The sequence below is a fragment of the Suncus etruscus genome, chromosome 20 (assembly GCF_024139225.1).
Source record: "Suncus etruscus isolate mSunEtr1 chromosome 20, mSunEtr1.pri.cur, whole genome shotgun sequence".
NCBI classification, from domain to species: Eukaryota; Metazoa; Chordata; class Mammalia; order Eulipotyphla; family Soricidae; genus Suncus; species Suncus etruscus.
The window spans coordinates 43,846,535-43,863,995 of record NC_064867.1 but is presented as its reverse complement, the minus strand read 5'-3'; positions in this window follow the sequence as shown (position 1 = coordinate 43,863,995).

The following is a 17,461-nucleotide window of genomic DNA, read 5'->3' as shown; positions in this document are numbered from 1 at the left end:
CCTTACATGTTAGAAACTGGCATTGTAGGCCCGCCACCCCCAGATAGTATGGGTTTGATTCTTGGCAGAAGTTCCCTCAACATAAAGGGTATATCAGTAATCACTGGTGTCATTGACTCAGATTCCATGGGAGAAATCATTGTAGTTATTACTGTACCAGTTACATGGACCTTTAAAAAAGGAGAAGCGATTGCCCAGATAGTAATAGTGCCTTATGTCAAATTTGGGACTTCAGATAAGACTAGAATTGGAGGTTTTGGAAGCACAGATCCGGGTGCTGCTCAAAACCCAATCGTGGCTCTGGTTACTAAATGTAAAGATGAACACCCAATGATCAAACTTCACTTGGAAGGCAAACCCTTTGATGCAATGATAGATACGGGTGCTCAGGTTACCGTAATTTCTGATAAAGAATGGCCAGAAAATTGGCCTCTTCAGGAAATCCCGTATTCCCTAGAAGGAATAGGAGGCCTGAGTTCCTGTCTGTTGAGTACGAGGACTATACTATTTTACGGCCCAGAAAATCAAAAAGCAATAATCAGACCTCACGTGGGCCCATTTTCACCATCCCTGTGGGGCCGTGACCTACACAAACAGTGGAAAGCAGAATTCCACATCCCATTAGCTCCGGAAGAGCCCGAACCTTCTTTTGATTTAAAAACCAAAAATTTTTAGTGGGGGCCACTACCGTAAAAACACCAGCACCAATAAAAATAAAATGGAAATCTGATGAACCAATTTGGACAGGTCAGTGGCCCCTTAAAACTGATAAATTAAAGGTGCTGACAGAATTAGTGGAGGAACAGCTAAGTTTAGGACATATTGAACCATCTTTTTCTCAATGGAATTCACCTATATTCACTATAAAAAAGAAATCCGGTAAATGGAGACTTTTGATGGATCTTAGAGCTATAAATTTATCCATGATACCTATGGGCAAATTGCAGACTGGTTTACCATCACCTGTAGTTATTCCAAAGGAATGGCCACTAATTATAATTGATCTGAAAGACTGCTTCTACCATATTCCTATCCACCCAGATGATAAAAAACGTTTTGCATTCTCAGTTCCTTCTCTCAATAATACCCATCCCTGCAGACGTTTCCAATGGACTGTTCTCCCCCAAGGCATGCTGAATTCCCCAACCATGTGTCAGTTTTTTGTAGATAAGGTTTTGAGCCCTGCTCGTGAAAAATTTCCTCAAGCCATGATATTTCATTATACAGATGATATCTTGCTCACAATGAACAATGAAACAGATTTACAGGAATTATACTCTTATGTTACTGACTGTTTACAAACATCAGGACTGAAAATAGCTTTAGAAAAAATACAGATAATGCCACCGTATCAATATTTGGGTTTTATTTTGGACCGGACGTCTATACGTCCACAAAAATTTTCTATCAAAAAAGAAAACCTCAGAACGCTTAATGATTTTCAGAGACTTTTAGGTGACGTAAATTGGCTCCGCCCTGCACTAGGAATCCCAAATGCAGAGTTATCTAATCTGTTTAAAACGTTGGAGGGTGACCCTGCTTTAGATAGCCCGAGAAATTTAACAACAGCTGCCAAAAATGAATTGGACATCTTCTTGAGCAGATTACAAAAATCGTTTCTCTCAAGATTCATCCCAGGAGAAAAGGTATTACTGTTAATCTTCCCTACTATAGAAACCCCCACAGGGGCCTTGATGCAACAGTCAGGACCTTTGGAGTGGGTGTATTTACATAACAAACAGCCTCGCTCAGTTGTCCCCTACTTGCAACTGATTTCAGAGATTATTATCAAGGCAAGACTCAGATCTATATCTTTACTAGGTTTTGACCCAGATATAATAGTTTTGCCAGTACCAAAAAAGGAAATTGAGTCAATATTGCCAATTAATGAATCTCTACAAAGGGCCCTCTCAGATTTCACAGGAGAAATATCCTCCCATTATCCAGCAGGAAAAATTTGGGACTTTTTAAAGAAAACTCAGTTTGTTATTTCTTCAATTGTTCGGGATTCCCCTATTCCCAATGCCAAGGTTTTTTTACATTGATGGATCCCAAAATGGAAAAGGAGGAATAACTGGAGACAACATTAATATGACCATAGATACCAAATATAAATCTGCACAGAAAGTTGAATTAGCAACGTTAATTTACCTATTAGAAAATGTATCTGAAGCCATGAATATAGTTTCTGATTCTTTATATGTGGTAAATTTATGTCATGTGATAGCCACTGCATCCCTTAATGCTAATAACCCGATCATACAGAACTTACTTAAACAATTACAGCAGCTTCTTCAAAAACGAACTGAGCCCATCTTCATCACGCATATTAGAGCCCACTCAGGTCTTCCAGGACCTATGGCTCAAGGAAATAAAACTGCTGACTTGCTAGCAATGCCTATATTTAAATCACCTATAGAGGAACATTCAGCCCTACACACAAATGCTCACCGTTTACATGTGAATTACCAAATTCCATGGAGGCAAGCTAGAGAAATCGTAGAAAACTGCAACGTATGTGCACCGTTAACAAAAAAGACTCACATAGCAGGAGCAAAACCAAGAGGCTTACAGTCTAACGAACTTTGGCAAATGGATATAACTCAAACAGATTTATTTCCAAGGAAACCTTATCTTCATGTTGTGGTGGACACTTATTCTCGGTTTATGTGGGCAATTCCCATGTCTTCTCAAAAATCTAAGGCTGCTTTTAGTTTTCTTTTACAATGTTTCTCTGTGATGGGTATTCCATATTCTATAAAAACTGATAATGGGCCAGCCTATGTTAGCAAAACTTTTGAATTTTTTTTGTAAGGAATGGCAGATAAGACATCTCAGAGGAATTCCTTACAATTGTAGGGGACAGGCCATTGTACAAAGGACTCACAGAACCTTAAAAACTCAATTGCAAAAAAATAGAAAAAGAGGTTTACCACCAACGGATTTGCTATCTTTGACTCTTATCACACTAAATTACTTTAACTTACCCCAAGGGGAAAGCTACACTGCAGCGGAAAGACATTTTTTTTTTTTTTTGGTTTTTGGGCCACACCCAGTAACCCTCAGGGGTTACTCCTGGCTATGTGCTCAGAAGTTGCTCCTGGCTTGGGAGACCATCTGGGACACCGGGGGATCGAACCGCGGTCCATCCAAGGCTAGCGCAGGCAAGGCAGGCACCTCACCTTTAGCGCCACCGCCTGGCCCGGAAAGACATTTTAAAGAAGATATTCAGAGACAAGAAACAACCCATAAACCTATTTGGATCAAGGAGGATGAAAAATGGATAGCTGGCTATCTTCTCCTAAGAGGAAGGGGTTATGCCTATGTTTCTATAAATGATGACCCTCCCAAGAAATTTTGGGTTCCATTACGTCTTGTTAGAAATCGGGCTAGCACAAATGATCAGGTTCAGACTACAAACTCCCCTTCAGAGAAAAAACAGAATACTTCAGACACTAACAGCAGTAATATTACTAAGGTCTCTGGGGCAGGGAACGATTTAGCTGTCACACACCATACAATGAGTGAGACTCATGGTAGTGATAAACCCTTACACTCCGAGATGCAAAAGGAAAGACAGGAACCTGTCTTAACTGGGCTCCAAAATATAGGAAACTCTTGCTACATGAACTCAATATTGCAATGCTTGTATAATATTTCAGACTTAACTCAGTATTTTTATAAAGATCATTATAAAAAGGATATTAACAAGAAAAATCCGATGGGGCATGAAGGTAAATTAGCCGAAGAATTTGGTCGGCTCATCAAAACCATGGGAAATGGATTTCATAGATATATTAACCCTGAAAGCTTCAAAGTAACAATTGGTTTACTTAATGACCAGTTTGCTGGACACAATCAGCAGGATCCTCACGAACTACTGATGTTCCTAATAGAGGGATTATATCAGGACTTGCTTACTGTAAATCTAATGACAGACAAAACTACACATCTCATGGGAAATGAAAATTATGAACAATTTAGTCCAGAACACCAAAAGGCTCACAGATCTATTATTTATGATCTCTTTCAAGGACAATTCAAATCTATACTCCAGTGTCTCACTTGCCACCAAAAGTCTGAGGTTTATGAGACATTTGTTCATTTGTCTTTGGCTGTTACATCTACAGATAAATGTACATTACAGGAATGCCTCTCTGAATTTTTTAAAGAAGAAGAATTAAGAAATGACAACAAAGTTCAAAGTTCTGTGCAACAGTTGCAAAAATAGAAGGGATTTTTCAAAGAAAACGTATTTATGGAAACTGCCACCAGTACTTATAATACACTTGAAACGTTTTGCTTTTGATGGCAAACAAATAAAAAAATTGCATACTCATGTAGATTTTCCTTTAGAAGACCTCAATTTAGAGGAATTCACTTCAGAGAATAAAAGCAAGATTAAGAAATACAACTTATCATCGGTGTCAAACCATTATGGTAAAGTTCACTATGGACACTGTACTTCATACTGTAAAATTGCTGCAAAACAACACTGGATCAATTTTGATGACAAGAAGATCAAAAAAGTCCCTAATACATTGGTGAAATCCACAGCAGCATACATCCTGTTTTATACTTCTTAAAGATCTACAATGAACACCAGATAATCATTTCACTTCCTTATCAGTTGCTATTAATGCTCTAGGATTCTTTCCACAGGCATGATCAATGAATATAGATTGAAAATCATGAATCCCCAATGTGTTTCCTTGTAGGATGGATTTATGTCTTAATTTCATTATTGCTCTATGTCTCAGTTAATCATGAAATTTTACAATTTAATTTAGTCAAGGTTCACCTGAAAGAGAAATTTCTCATCATATTAATGTTGTTTTTCTTTCTAGGTATACTCATTTAACGACTTTCACTCTTTTTATTTTAACATCATTGCTTTATTTCCCTCAATTTAGGTTTTAAGACGCTGACATAATGATAATTTTAGGTGGACTTTCTTCACAGTGCTTCTTGCCTATGATTGATTATCATAAAGTTACTGTTATACAATAACTTTGTATATATACTGATATACACGTATAGTAGAGTTGTCCATGTTTGTATTACGTATGAAATTCTCTTTCAGATCTGCTAGGCAAAACCATAAAAAAAAAATTTTTTTTTTTTGTGAATTTGAAATGATTTATCTAAACAATTGTCGGCTATTACATTTTAAAAAGCTTTTAGTTGATTCAGCTGAATTCTCTTTTCTTTTGCTCTATTTTGGATCCTTTCCAACAAATATTTTTTAGTATGAGTGAGTGTTATGGCCATATTTTTTGTGAAGTCTGTGTGTGTATGTCTTGTTTAGTGTCTGTCTGTTCTGCATATTTTGTATATAGTTTCCTTTTTCCTAACTTTATCTTCCCCAGATTAGTCTTCCTTATCCTTCCTTCTCTCTTCCTAGTCCTTAACATTTTAATTTTCAGGATTTCACATGTGCAACCCATCTCCTTCACCCACAACTACAAGCTTCCTGATCTCGGCTGGAAGAAGAAATCCATGACTGTTGGAGTTTTACACCATATATGCTGCAAACTTGTTGGAAATGAAGCCACCTGGAATTTGTGTCACAATGTAACCCCAGAGAAAAGATCCATGGACAAGACCCACAGTCTCTGGATCCCAGTTAAACTGTGCTATCTGAATTTCTGGTTTTCCATCCACATACACAATGCTATTGTTGACCGTTTCTACAATGGCTACCCCAAGATTGCACCGATCCCAAAGGAAATACAGAAGCCCAACCAACTTATGATGTAACGATGTAACGCTTGGGGATGCCCCAACACATGGATGACTGTACTGGCCTTCCTTCTTCATTCAGCTTGATGTTATCTCCTGTACAAGGCTTCAACCTGCTTTTCCAGACCCATCAAGTGTCTTCTGCCGGTCTTTTTGGAGTTCCAGACCCCTCATATTTACAGATTGGTATTGAACTCTGTAGAAATTTCATCTGTTGTTTTTCCTATAACTGTAATCCTTTGAAGTTATATTTGGTACTACACTTCTTTTGACTATCGTAATTAATGTTTTTCTATTTTAGTTTTTAATATTAGGAATCGATGTTGTATTACATTAAGGTTTTGCTTTCTTGACTTTAGGTTTGTGATTAGATACTATTGTCTATAATTTCCTAAATGATATTTTTGTCTGTTCTCAGGGTTTTTTGCGTGGGCGCATCATAGGCAAAATACTAGGTTTATAGAAGGTTCCATCCATTTTGGATGGGCCCTCAAGTTGTTTATTTACACAGGGAGGGTCTCTGCCTTAAACATTTTGTTTTGGTTTGTGATTTAAGCTCCCATCTAAAAATAGTCGACATCAATTTCAGACATCTTATGGACTTCAGACAGGATTAAGAACTTGGACTAAGTTCAGATACCTATTGATCATCATTGCAGTGGCTCCCCACTGTGCAGAGGGTGTATGTGCCTCTTCTTCCGAAATAAAGGCCTAGTTCAATGCCCTCAAAGATGGGCTTTCTGGTCTACCTGAATTTGAATGAAAATGGAGCTGGAGAGATAGCCTGGAGGCGAGGCGTTGGCCTTTCATGCAGAAGGTCATTGGTTCAAATGCCGGTATCTGCCAGGAGCGATTTCTGAACGTGGAGTCAGGAGTAACTCCTGAGCACTGCCAGGTGTGACCCAAAAACGACCACCATCACCACCAACAACAACAACAAATAAAGAAAAGGTGCTTCTTCTTGCCTGCTACACAACCTTTCTGGTGTCTCTTTGAAAGATCTATGTACGTCTTAGATTTATCTTCTCAGGAGCTTGTAGTTGATTCCTTGATACATGTTTCTGGTTTTAGACACCCTGTGCTTAGGTTAGAAGTTTTTCTTTACATTTTCCTGGGATGCGCTTATGCAAACAGCCGCTCTTTTATTATTGACTAATTTTTCTTTTAATAATTGTAGACAATATTGTTTGTTTACTAAAAACAAACGGGGGAATTGTTGTGTATGTAAATATTTTGGGGGATTACTATGTTACCCTAAACTGATTGGTGATTGTGCCCTACCCTAGGGTGTGACCTGGCATTCTGCCCCCACCCTAGGGTAGGACCTGATTCTGCTTTCACCATTGGTTGGTATCTGATCCCACCATTGGGTGGGACCTGACTCTGGAGTATAAGAGCAAGGGTCTGTGGAAAGCGGGGGCTTTTTGCTGGCTGGAACTGAATCTGAGTCTTTGGACTTCAGTTTTGTCCATCCGAATAAAGCAAATATTTCCACGAGCCTGATTGTCTGTGAGCTGTTTACCCGCCGTTTCACCTCAGAACCGTGGGCTAGACAGGGTGGCAGACGCGTGCTCCGAGCTGGAAGAAAAGGGCCTCATTCTCCATCCCTCCATCAGTCAACCTCTTCAGGGGCTGTCCTGTTACACCCCAATATCTTTTAATGTACTTGATGTGCCCCATAAAACTAACACGTTAACACTGAGCATCAATCAGAAGGATGGCCTAGCAGAAATGCCCTGCGCAATGGCTTAGGAGGCCAATGTGCTGCTCATGTCATCAGACACCTGGACTGTCTGGACACAGCCCACCTCCTCGAACAAACCAGTGAATGAACTGTCTTGGTGTATTTGGTTAAGTGCACACCTGTTACAACATTTGGAGGCCCCAGTGAATTTCAGAGACACGGAGGAGCCCCTGGTTGGTGAAGTGAAAAAGGACTTGGGTCTGTAGGAGGCGCCCAGATTCTGGGAGTCCTGAGGTCACCAGGCTCCCCGACTCTGCACTCCAGAGGAGATTCCTGCTGGCAGAGAGACATAAAGTTGAGGAACGAGAGGTAAACAGATAACTTCCCTCTTTTTTTGTTTTTGGGTCACATCCGGCAGCGCTCAGGGGTACTCCTGGCTATATGCTCAGAAATCGCTCCTGGCAGGCTCGGAGGACCACATGGGATGCCGGGATTCGAACCAACCATCCTTCTCATTGCCAGGCAAACACCCTACCTCCATGCTATCTCTCTGGCCCATTACCTTCTTTTGTCCCTGACAGTATTCTGACTTTCCCTCCCTGAAGATATTCTGGGGAATTGTGAAGTTTGATATCCACTAAATTATATTCTACGGGGAACTAACTCTCTTAGGTCTTTTCACCAGGGGCCAGAGCAGTGGTGCAAGCGCTAAGTCTGCCTCGCCCGTGCTAGCCTAGGATGGACCACGTTTCTATCCCCCGGCGTTCCATATGGTCCCCCAAGCCAGGAGGTCTTTTCACCAGCTTGAGGAAGCCTACCAGAGAGACAATGTCTGATCCCTTAAACAGGTTGTGATGACAGCAGAGTTAGAGAGAGACTGTCTTGCCTTTTCTGTGTGTGTTTTTTTTTTTGTTTTTGTTTTTGTTTTGGTTTTTTGGCCACACCCGGCAGTGCTCAGGGCTTACTTCTGGCTGTCTGCTCAGAAATAGCTCCTGTGGGGGCCGGGCGGTGGCGCTAGAGGTAAGGTGCCTGCCTTGCCTGCGCTAGCCTTGGACGGACCACGGTTCGATCCCCCGGCGTCCCATATGGTCCCCCAAGCCAGGAGCAACTTCTGAGCGCATAGCCAGGAGTAACCCCTGAGTGTCAACGGGTATGGCCCAAAAACCAAAAAAAAAAAAAAAAAAAAGAAATAGCTCCTGTGTTGTTGTCCAGTCCCTGTGTTATTGTTTTTTTTATTTGTGTTATCCTTATTTCTGCTCTCCTTCCAACGGTGTGAGTTGCCCAGAGATGACCAGGAAGATGTTAATGGGGCCAGTGCACACGCTCAGGCTGGTAGAAATAATAAGACATCAGACATTGGGAAAGTAACTTTGGAAACTTGGACCAGAAGGGGTCAAAACCCTCAGGAAAAGAGGTGAAAGAAACCTAGAGAGGGCCTGGAGAGATAACACAGCGGCTTTTGCCTTGCAAGCAGCCAATCCAGGACCAAAGGTGGTTGGTTCGAATCCCGATGTCCCATATGGTCCCCCGTGCCTGCCAGGAGCTATTTCTGAGCAGACAGCCAGGAGTAACCCCTGAGCACTGCCGGGTGTGGCCCCCCAAAAAAAGAAAAAGAAACCTAGAGAAAGAGAAGCCAAAGGCTGGCAGCAGCTTCTTACAAGATATATGGAAATTGGGCCTCGAATCCAAAACATTCCCCTTTTAGAGCATTTGGCCAAAGCAGTTTTTTTGGAGTTTGTTTTGTTTTTGAGCCACACCCAGCAGTGCTCAGGGGTTATCCTGGCTCTGTGCTCAGAAATTACTCCTGGCAGGCTCAGGGGGCCATATGGGATGCTGGGATCAGCTGCATATAAGGCAAACACCCCAAACCGCTGTGTTATTGGCCCCAGAAGAAGGCTTTCTTTTCTTTTCTTTTCTTTTTTTTTAAAGTTTAAGTATACCTATATCTGGAGGAAAGCTCCATTTTCCTTCTCCTCCAACCCCCAGAAATTCTTCAGCCTAGAGTATTTATTGTCAAGCAGCAGCTACTGATAACAGACTGAAAGGAAAAAACAACCAGGCGAAGCTAGGCTAGTTGCAAAGAGTAGCTCTAACTTTAGCAGTTTCTAAGAATAGAAAATTGGGTGAAAAATGTGTCATTACTGTGATCGGCTTCCTCAGACTATATTGTTAGTTTGCCCTGTTCATGGAAATGAAAGTTTTTTTGGGTTTTTTTTTGGGGGGGGTGTTTGGGTGACGCTGAGGGGTTACTCCTGGTTCTGCACTCAGAAATTGCCCCTGGCAGGCTCAGGAGCTGCCAGGAATTGAACTACCTTTGGTCCTATGTCAGCCGGGTGCAAGGCAAATGCCCTACCGCTGTGATATCTCTCCAGTTCGATGAAAGTTATTATTAAGACAATTTTGCCGTAGAGATAGCTTGAAGGTAGGGTGTTTGCCTTGCATGCAGAAGGACAGTGGTTCGAATCCCAGCATCAAATATGATTCTCTGAGAGTGTCGGGCATTTTCTGAGCACAGAGCCAGGAGTAACCCCTGAGCACTGCCAGGTGTGACCCAAAAATACAAAAAAAAAAAAGTCAGTTACTATTTGGGGCCGAAGAGATAGCACGGAAGTAAGGTGTTTGCCTTGCCTGCAGAAGGACAGTGCTTCGAATCCCGGCATCCCATATGGTCCCCCGAGCCTGCCAGGAGCGATTTATGAGCGTAGAGTCAGGAGGAACCCCTGAGCGCTGCTGGGTGTGACCCAAAAACAAACAGGAGGATCAATTAGTGTGTGACCTTGAGAATTCTGCTTTCCCTGTGAAAGTTTCTGTTTTTTGCTAAACTGTTTATGAGTTTTCTGTCCTCCCTTTGTCAGCTGTAGGCCTACAGGCATGTGGCCTTCAGATAAGAGTTGGAGATGCTGGGAGACCCTAGTTGGGAGCAGATGTCCAGGACGTCCCGTCCCGTGTGGGTGTGGGATGGGAGAGAAAGATAAAAGAGGACATTTCTGTCAATGTCTGTTACGATGGAAGCAGGGTGTCTGAATTTTGACACTTAAGTGGGACCCACTGGAATAGAAGATGTATTCTTGGAAATGTAGCAGGTGCAAATAGGAAAGCAACTGGGCGGGTCAAGATTGATGCTGAGGGGCCAGAGAGATGGCATGGAGGTTGAGCATTTGCCTTGCATGCAGAAGGACAGCGGTTCGAATCCCAGCATTCCATATGGTCCCCCGAGCCTGGCAGGAGCGATTTCTGAGCGTAAAGCCAGGAGTAATCCCCGAGCGCTGCTGGATGTGACCACCCCCCCCCCACAAAAAAAAAATAAATAAAAGGAAATTACTTCTGGCAGACTCGGGGGCCATATGGAGATGCCAAACTGAACCCAGGTCAGCCTCATGCAAGGCACAAATCATACAGTGGCCCCAGTAATAAACATTTTTTTAAATCCAGTCCGACAGAAAATGAGAAGTGATGAACAAAAATTTCCTCAAAGAAAAAAATCCAGATAGCCAAAAAGCATATGGAAAAAAAATGCTTTACACAGGGCCTGAGTGATAGCACAAGGGGTAAGAAGTTTGCCTTGCATGTTGCTGACATGGGTTTGATCCCTGGCATCCCGTATAGTTCCCCAAGTCTACCAGGAGTTATTTCTTTTTTTTGTTTGTTTGTTTGTTTGTTTGTTTTTGGGCCACACCCAGTAACACTCAGGGGTTACTCCTGGCTATGTGCTCAGAAGTTGCTCCTGGCTTGGGGGACCATATGGGACACCGGGGGATCGAACCGCGGTCCGTCCAAGGTTAGTGCAGGCAAGGCAGGCACCTTACCTTTAGCGCCACCGCCCGGCCCCAGGAGTTATTTCTGAGCCAGGAGGAAACTCTGAGCACTGCCAGGTATGGCCCCAAACCAAAACAAAACAAAGAAAATGCTCTACATCATTAATCATCAGGGAAATGCGAATCAAATCAACACTGAGATACCATCTCGTAACACAGGGACTGGCACACATCAAAAAGGACAAGAACAACCAGTGCTGGTGCGAATTCAGGGAGACAAGGACTCTCATTCACTGCTTGTGGAAATGTTGACTGGTTCAGCCTTTTTGGAAAACAATAGAACACTTCTAAAAAACCTAGAAATTAAGCTTCCATATGACCAGCAATTTTGCTCCTAGAAATATACCCTAGTGAACCCAAAACACAAAAGGCATTTGCACTCCCATGTTCATTTCCAATAACCAGAATCTGGAAACAACCCAAGACCTCAAGAACAGATAATAGGAGCTCGTTTTGGTAGCACATATACTAAAATTGGAACGGTATAGAGATTAGCACGTACAAAGATGACACGAAATTCGTGAAATGTTTAGCCAGGAGTAACCCCTGAGCATCAAATGGGTGTGGCCAAAAAAACAAACAAAAAAAAGAAAGCTATAAAAAGGGGCCGGAGAGATAGCATGGAGATAAAGCATTTGCTTGCATGCAGAAGGTCGGTGGTTCAAAACCTGATATCGCATATGGTCCCCTGAGCTTCCCAGGAGCGATTTCTGAGCATAGAGCCAGAAGTAACCCCTGAACGCTGCCGGGGGTGTGACTCAAAAACCAAAGAAAGATAAATAAATAAATAAATAAATAAATAAATAAATAAATAAATAGAAAGAGGAACTGAAGCGATAGCACAGCAGTAAGCGTTTGCCTTGCTTGCAACCAACAGAGGATGGATGGCAGTTCGAATCCCAGCATTCCATATGGCCCCCTGAAGAAAGAAGGGAGGGAGGGAGGAAGGGAAGCACAGACATAGAATAATCGCATTCATTTCATCACAATATAAAAAGACAACAACAAAAAAACAGTATGAGAATAATACCCAAAGACAACTGAAATGGGAGGAGGAGTGCAGTTAGGACAGAGAAGGAACCATTATGACAATAGTTGGAAATGCTCCTAGGACTGAGGGCTGGAGAGATAGCACAGCGGTCGGGCATTTGCCTTGCATGCAGCCGATACAGGACTGAAGATGATTCGATTCCTGGCATCCTGTATGATCCCCCAAGCCTGCCAGGAGTGATTTCTGAGCTCAGAGCTGGTAGTAACTCCTGAAAGACTCCAGGTGTGACCTAAAAACCAGCCACATTGGGTGACGCTCAGGGGTTCCTCCTGACTATGTGCTCAGAAATTGCTCCTGGCTTGGGGGACCATATGGGACATCAAATCACAGTCCATCCTAGGCTAGTGCATGCAAGGCAGGCACCTTACATCCTGCGCCACTGCTCTGGCCCTAAACAAAGAGCTTTTATACCTGTTCAGAATAACTTGGTTCTTTTTGGGAGGGGAGGTTGGGTCACACCCAGAGGCTCTTAGGGGTTACTCCTTGTTCTGCACTCAGAAATCGCTCCTGGCAGGTTTGGGGGATAATATGGGTTTAAACCTGGGTCAGCCACCTGTAAGGCAAACGCCTTGCCTGCTGTGCTGTTGCTCCAGCCCATCCTTCAAATAACTTGGTTCTTGAGCCATGTCACCTATCCACCTTGGTGACACTGCAACATCCAGCTGTTCCAAGAAATCTTCCTATTTACAAATACCAGATGTGGCTCTTACTGCTCTCAACTAAAAACCCTAAATGCTGGGTCCTCGGTAAATTCTCATGTTCCTTGTTGCATTGTTTTTGGGGCCACATCTAGTAGCTCTTAAGGGCTACTCCCAGCTAGTGATCAGGGAGAGCTTATGGTGGTACTTGGGAGGATCATGCGATGTCAGGGACACAAACTACATGCGCCACCCTGGTGAGCCATTACTCAGCCTCCTCAAAGACAAGTCTTAGGGTGAAGGTCTTAAACTTTTTTGGGGGGGGTCACACCCAGCAGTGCTCAGGGATTACTTCTGGCTGTATACTCAAAACTCGCTTGTGGCAGGCTGGGGGACCATATGGGATGCCAGGATTCAAACCACTGTTCTTCTGCATGCAAGGCAAATGCCTTATCTCCATGCTATCTCTCCGGCCCCAAGGTCTTAAATTCTTTTTCTTTTTGTTTTTTTTTGGGCCACACCGGTCCTGGCTAAGTGCTCAGAAATCGCCCCTGTAGTGCCACCTCACAGGCCCCAGATTCTATTCTAAGGATTTTGCATTAGCTCTGCCCAGGAAATTTGTTCCAGCAGGGCCTAGACAAGGCCTTAAGCAAAAGGAACAAAGACTGAGAATGCCCTTCCTAGAGCAAAGGTCACAAACAAAAGGGAAGGCATTGCCTGAAATGTAAATTTTCCAGATCTCTCTAATGAGACAATTTGGGATGGGCCTGCCAATTCAAGTTTTAATAAGCCCCTTAAGCAATTCAAATACATTCTGAAGTTTGACCTTATGCTTTGAGGAAAATCCACTTGGTGTGGGGGGGGGGAATTGAGATCCAATTTTGTTAAAATTAATTAATGGGCTGGAGCTATAGCACAGAGGAAGGGCTTTTGTCTTGCATGCTTCCAACCCCTGACAGACCCGGTTTTTTTTTTTTTTTTGTTTTTGGGCCACACCCGGTGACGCTCAGGGGTTACTCCTGGCTATGCGCTCAGAAGTCGCTCCTGGCTTGGGGGACCATATGGGACGCCGGGGGATCGAACCGTGGTCCGTCCTAGGGTAGCGCAGGTAAGGCAGGCACCTTACCTTTAGCGCCACCGCCCGGCCCCAGACCCGGTTTTGAATCCCAGCATCCCATATGATCCCTGAGCCTCTCAGGAGCGATTTCTGAGCACAGAGCCAGGAGTAACCCCTGGGCACTGCTGGGTGTGACCCCCCCCCCAAAAAAAAAATAAAACAATAAAAACAAATTATATATTATCTTAATGTTCCAGACTTGATTTGAGAATAAAGAAAGAATATGACAGTAACATTTTCTCTAAAGGGGCGGAACATGGCCTTGAACCCCATACAAGCTCTTCTCACCAGTATTGCTAGACTAAGCAACACCAAATCACCTGAGCAGCACACTGTTGGCTAAATACTCCTGGACCCCCAAGACCAATGGGTTGGAGTGCTAGTACAGTGAGTAGGGAATTGGCCTTGCACGTAGCCAACCTGGGTTCAGTTCCTGGCATCCTGTATAGCTGTAATGGTCCCTCACATACCTCTAGGAGTAATTCCTGAGTGTAGAGCCAGGAATAACCCCTGGACATTGCTAGATATGGCCCAAAACCAAGATAAATCACTATAACACTCAATATTAATAGTTTGTTTCATAAATGGTTGCATGTATGCCTTAGGTTTCATTGTATGGGATTTTCTTTGTTTTTGTTGATGTGTGTATGTGTGTTTGGGGGACCACACCCAGTGACGCTTGGGTTACTCCTGGCTATTTGCTCAGAAATCGCGCCTGGCTTGGGAGGATTATACGGGATGCTGGGGGATCAAACTGTGGTCAGTCCTAGGTCAGTCGTGTGCAAGGTAAATGCCCTACTGCTGCGCCACTGCTCCAGTTCCATCCCAGCAATTCTCAGCCAACTGGGCCAGCAGTTCAATGCAAGGGCCTGAGGACATGCCCCACAGTGCTTGGGATTCCCCAGGTCACCTGGTGGTGCTCTGAGGACCTCCAAAGGCTACATACAACAATGCTTGTGTGCTTTTAGGTTTTGTCCTGTATTTTTCTCTGAAAAAAAATTCTACAGTAGCCCATTTCCTCACCCACCTCTGTCATAATTTATGACCTTGGAAAACATCATTATTTTGTTCTGTGCATGTATATTTTTTTCCTTTGGGATCACAACCAAAAAAGTGCTTAGGGAGATATAGTCAGTGATGCTTTGGAGATTCTAATGGTGCTGGGAATTTACCCCAGGGTACCCACATGCAAAGCATGTATTCCGGTTCTTTATGCCATTCCCTGGTACCCCAGTTTGATATTTACACTCCAAGAAAGCTGAGATGATTGTCACTGAAATATCAAATTGTGTTAACTCTTACCACATTCTCACCTGCTTGGAAGATCAACCAGTCAGCCCATCTCAGCAAGTCATCACTGAGTTAAACTGAGGTTAAAGTAGATGCCATGGAATTAGCCATGTTTTAGCCAAGTGTGCTTGTAGAGGCTTCTAGTCTGATCCCTTCTTGGCATTCTGTCCCTGTCTGAGTTTGAGTCTTTTTTGTTATGGTTTTTTTGGTTTTTGGGTCACAAGAGTTACTCCTGGCTATGCGCTCAGAAATTGCTCCTGGCTTGGAGGACCATAAGGGATGCCGGGGATGGAACCGCGGTCCATCCTAGGTCAGCCGCATGCGAGGCAAACGCCCTACTGCTGCGCTATTGCTCTGGGCTCCGGTCCCCTGTGTTTGTCTTTTTAATATAGATACTGCTCCAGTGGTGTTGGGAGTTCAGGGTGGATATTTACTTTCACTCCAGTCTCAGGAGAAAAACATCTTAAAACAGTGAAAGGATGAACAGAGAAAGTGAAAGGTTAGAATGAGGTGAGAAAGGCTTCTTGAAGGGTTGAAGCACTTAAAGGTTTGTATGCTGGGGTACCAAATTCCATCTCAAGCACTGCTTAGCCCCCCAAAACAGCCAGGAGCAACTTCCAGCACTGAGCGCTGAGTAGTCCCCAAGCACTATCAAGTGTGGCCTAAAGTAAAGAATAAAATATAAAGGTAGGGGCCGGAGAGATAGCATGGAGGTAGCACGTTTGCCTTGCATGCAGAAGTAAGGTGGTTTGAATCCCGGCATCCCATAGGGTCCCCCGAGCCTGCCAGGGGCAATTTTTGTGGTTTTTTGGGTCACACCCAGCAGTGCTCAGGGGTCACTCCTGGCTCTATGCTCAGAAATTGCTCCTGGCAGGCACGGGGGACCATATGGGACGCTGGGATTCAAACCGATGACCTTCTGCATGAAAGGCGAACGCCTTACCTCCATGCTATCTCCCTGGCCCCTGCGATTTCTGAGCATAGAGCCAGGAGTAACCCTTGAGCGCTGCCGGGTGTGACCCCCCAAAATAAAAAGAATGGAAAAAATAATAGATGAAGAAGGGAAATAACAATAGAATACAGCTAATGTAGATAGAAGAACAATTAAGGAAGCTATGTTTTGAAACTAACATAATAATTGACTCAGGCAGTAATCATCAGTGGTGGTTAAAATTTACAGATAGAGCTGCTGAAGAGATATAGCACAGCAGTAGGGCATTTGCCTTGCATGCAGCGGACCTGGAAAGGACCCGGGTTCAATTCTAACATCCCATATGGTCCCCAAGCTTGCCAGGAGCGATTTCTGAGCAGAGGCAGGAGTAACCCCTGAGCGTCAGTGGGTGTGACCCAAAAACCAAGAAAGAAAAATTTACAGGGGCCAGAGCGGTGGTATAAGCGGCTGCCTTGCAAGTGCTAACCTAGGACAGACCAGGGTTCAATTCCCCGGTATCCCATATGGTCCTCCAAGCCAGGAGCGATTTCTGAGCTTATAGCCAGGAGTAACCCATAAATGTCACCAGGTGTGGCCAAAACAAAACAAAACAAAACAAAACAAAACAAAAATTAGCTGTATGTATGTATGTATGTACTGTAGGAAAATGTATGTATGTACTTGCAGGAAATCTGGGTTTGAGCCCAAAATCACCTGATCCCCTGAGCACTTGCTAGAAATGACTCACCAGCACCGATCACCCTGAGCGCCACTGGGTGTGTAATATAAAATACAAAATCTTCAGCATAAAGAAGGTATCTTCAGATACACGACCTTAAGGGTCAAATTTAATATCATCAGAAGCGAAATGAATCAAGATCCGTAACAGAACAAAGCTTCCATGGCTTTCTTGCCAAAAATAAAGAACCTCAATTTAATCATGAGGGAAAATAGAGAACATTCTGTGGTATTGTAATCTGCAATAAGAAAAGTATATTTTATACTTACTCCCATTTCTGGCACAGAACTAATAAAATTCTTGGAATTTCCCAAGCAATTACAGCAAAGAGGAAAACTTTTGTTTTAATGATTGTTTTTTTCTTCTTTCTTTTTTTTTTTTTTTGTTTGGGGAAGTGTCACATCCAACAGTGCTAGGAACTTACTTCTGGTTCTGTGCTCAGGGGCCACTCTTG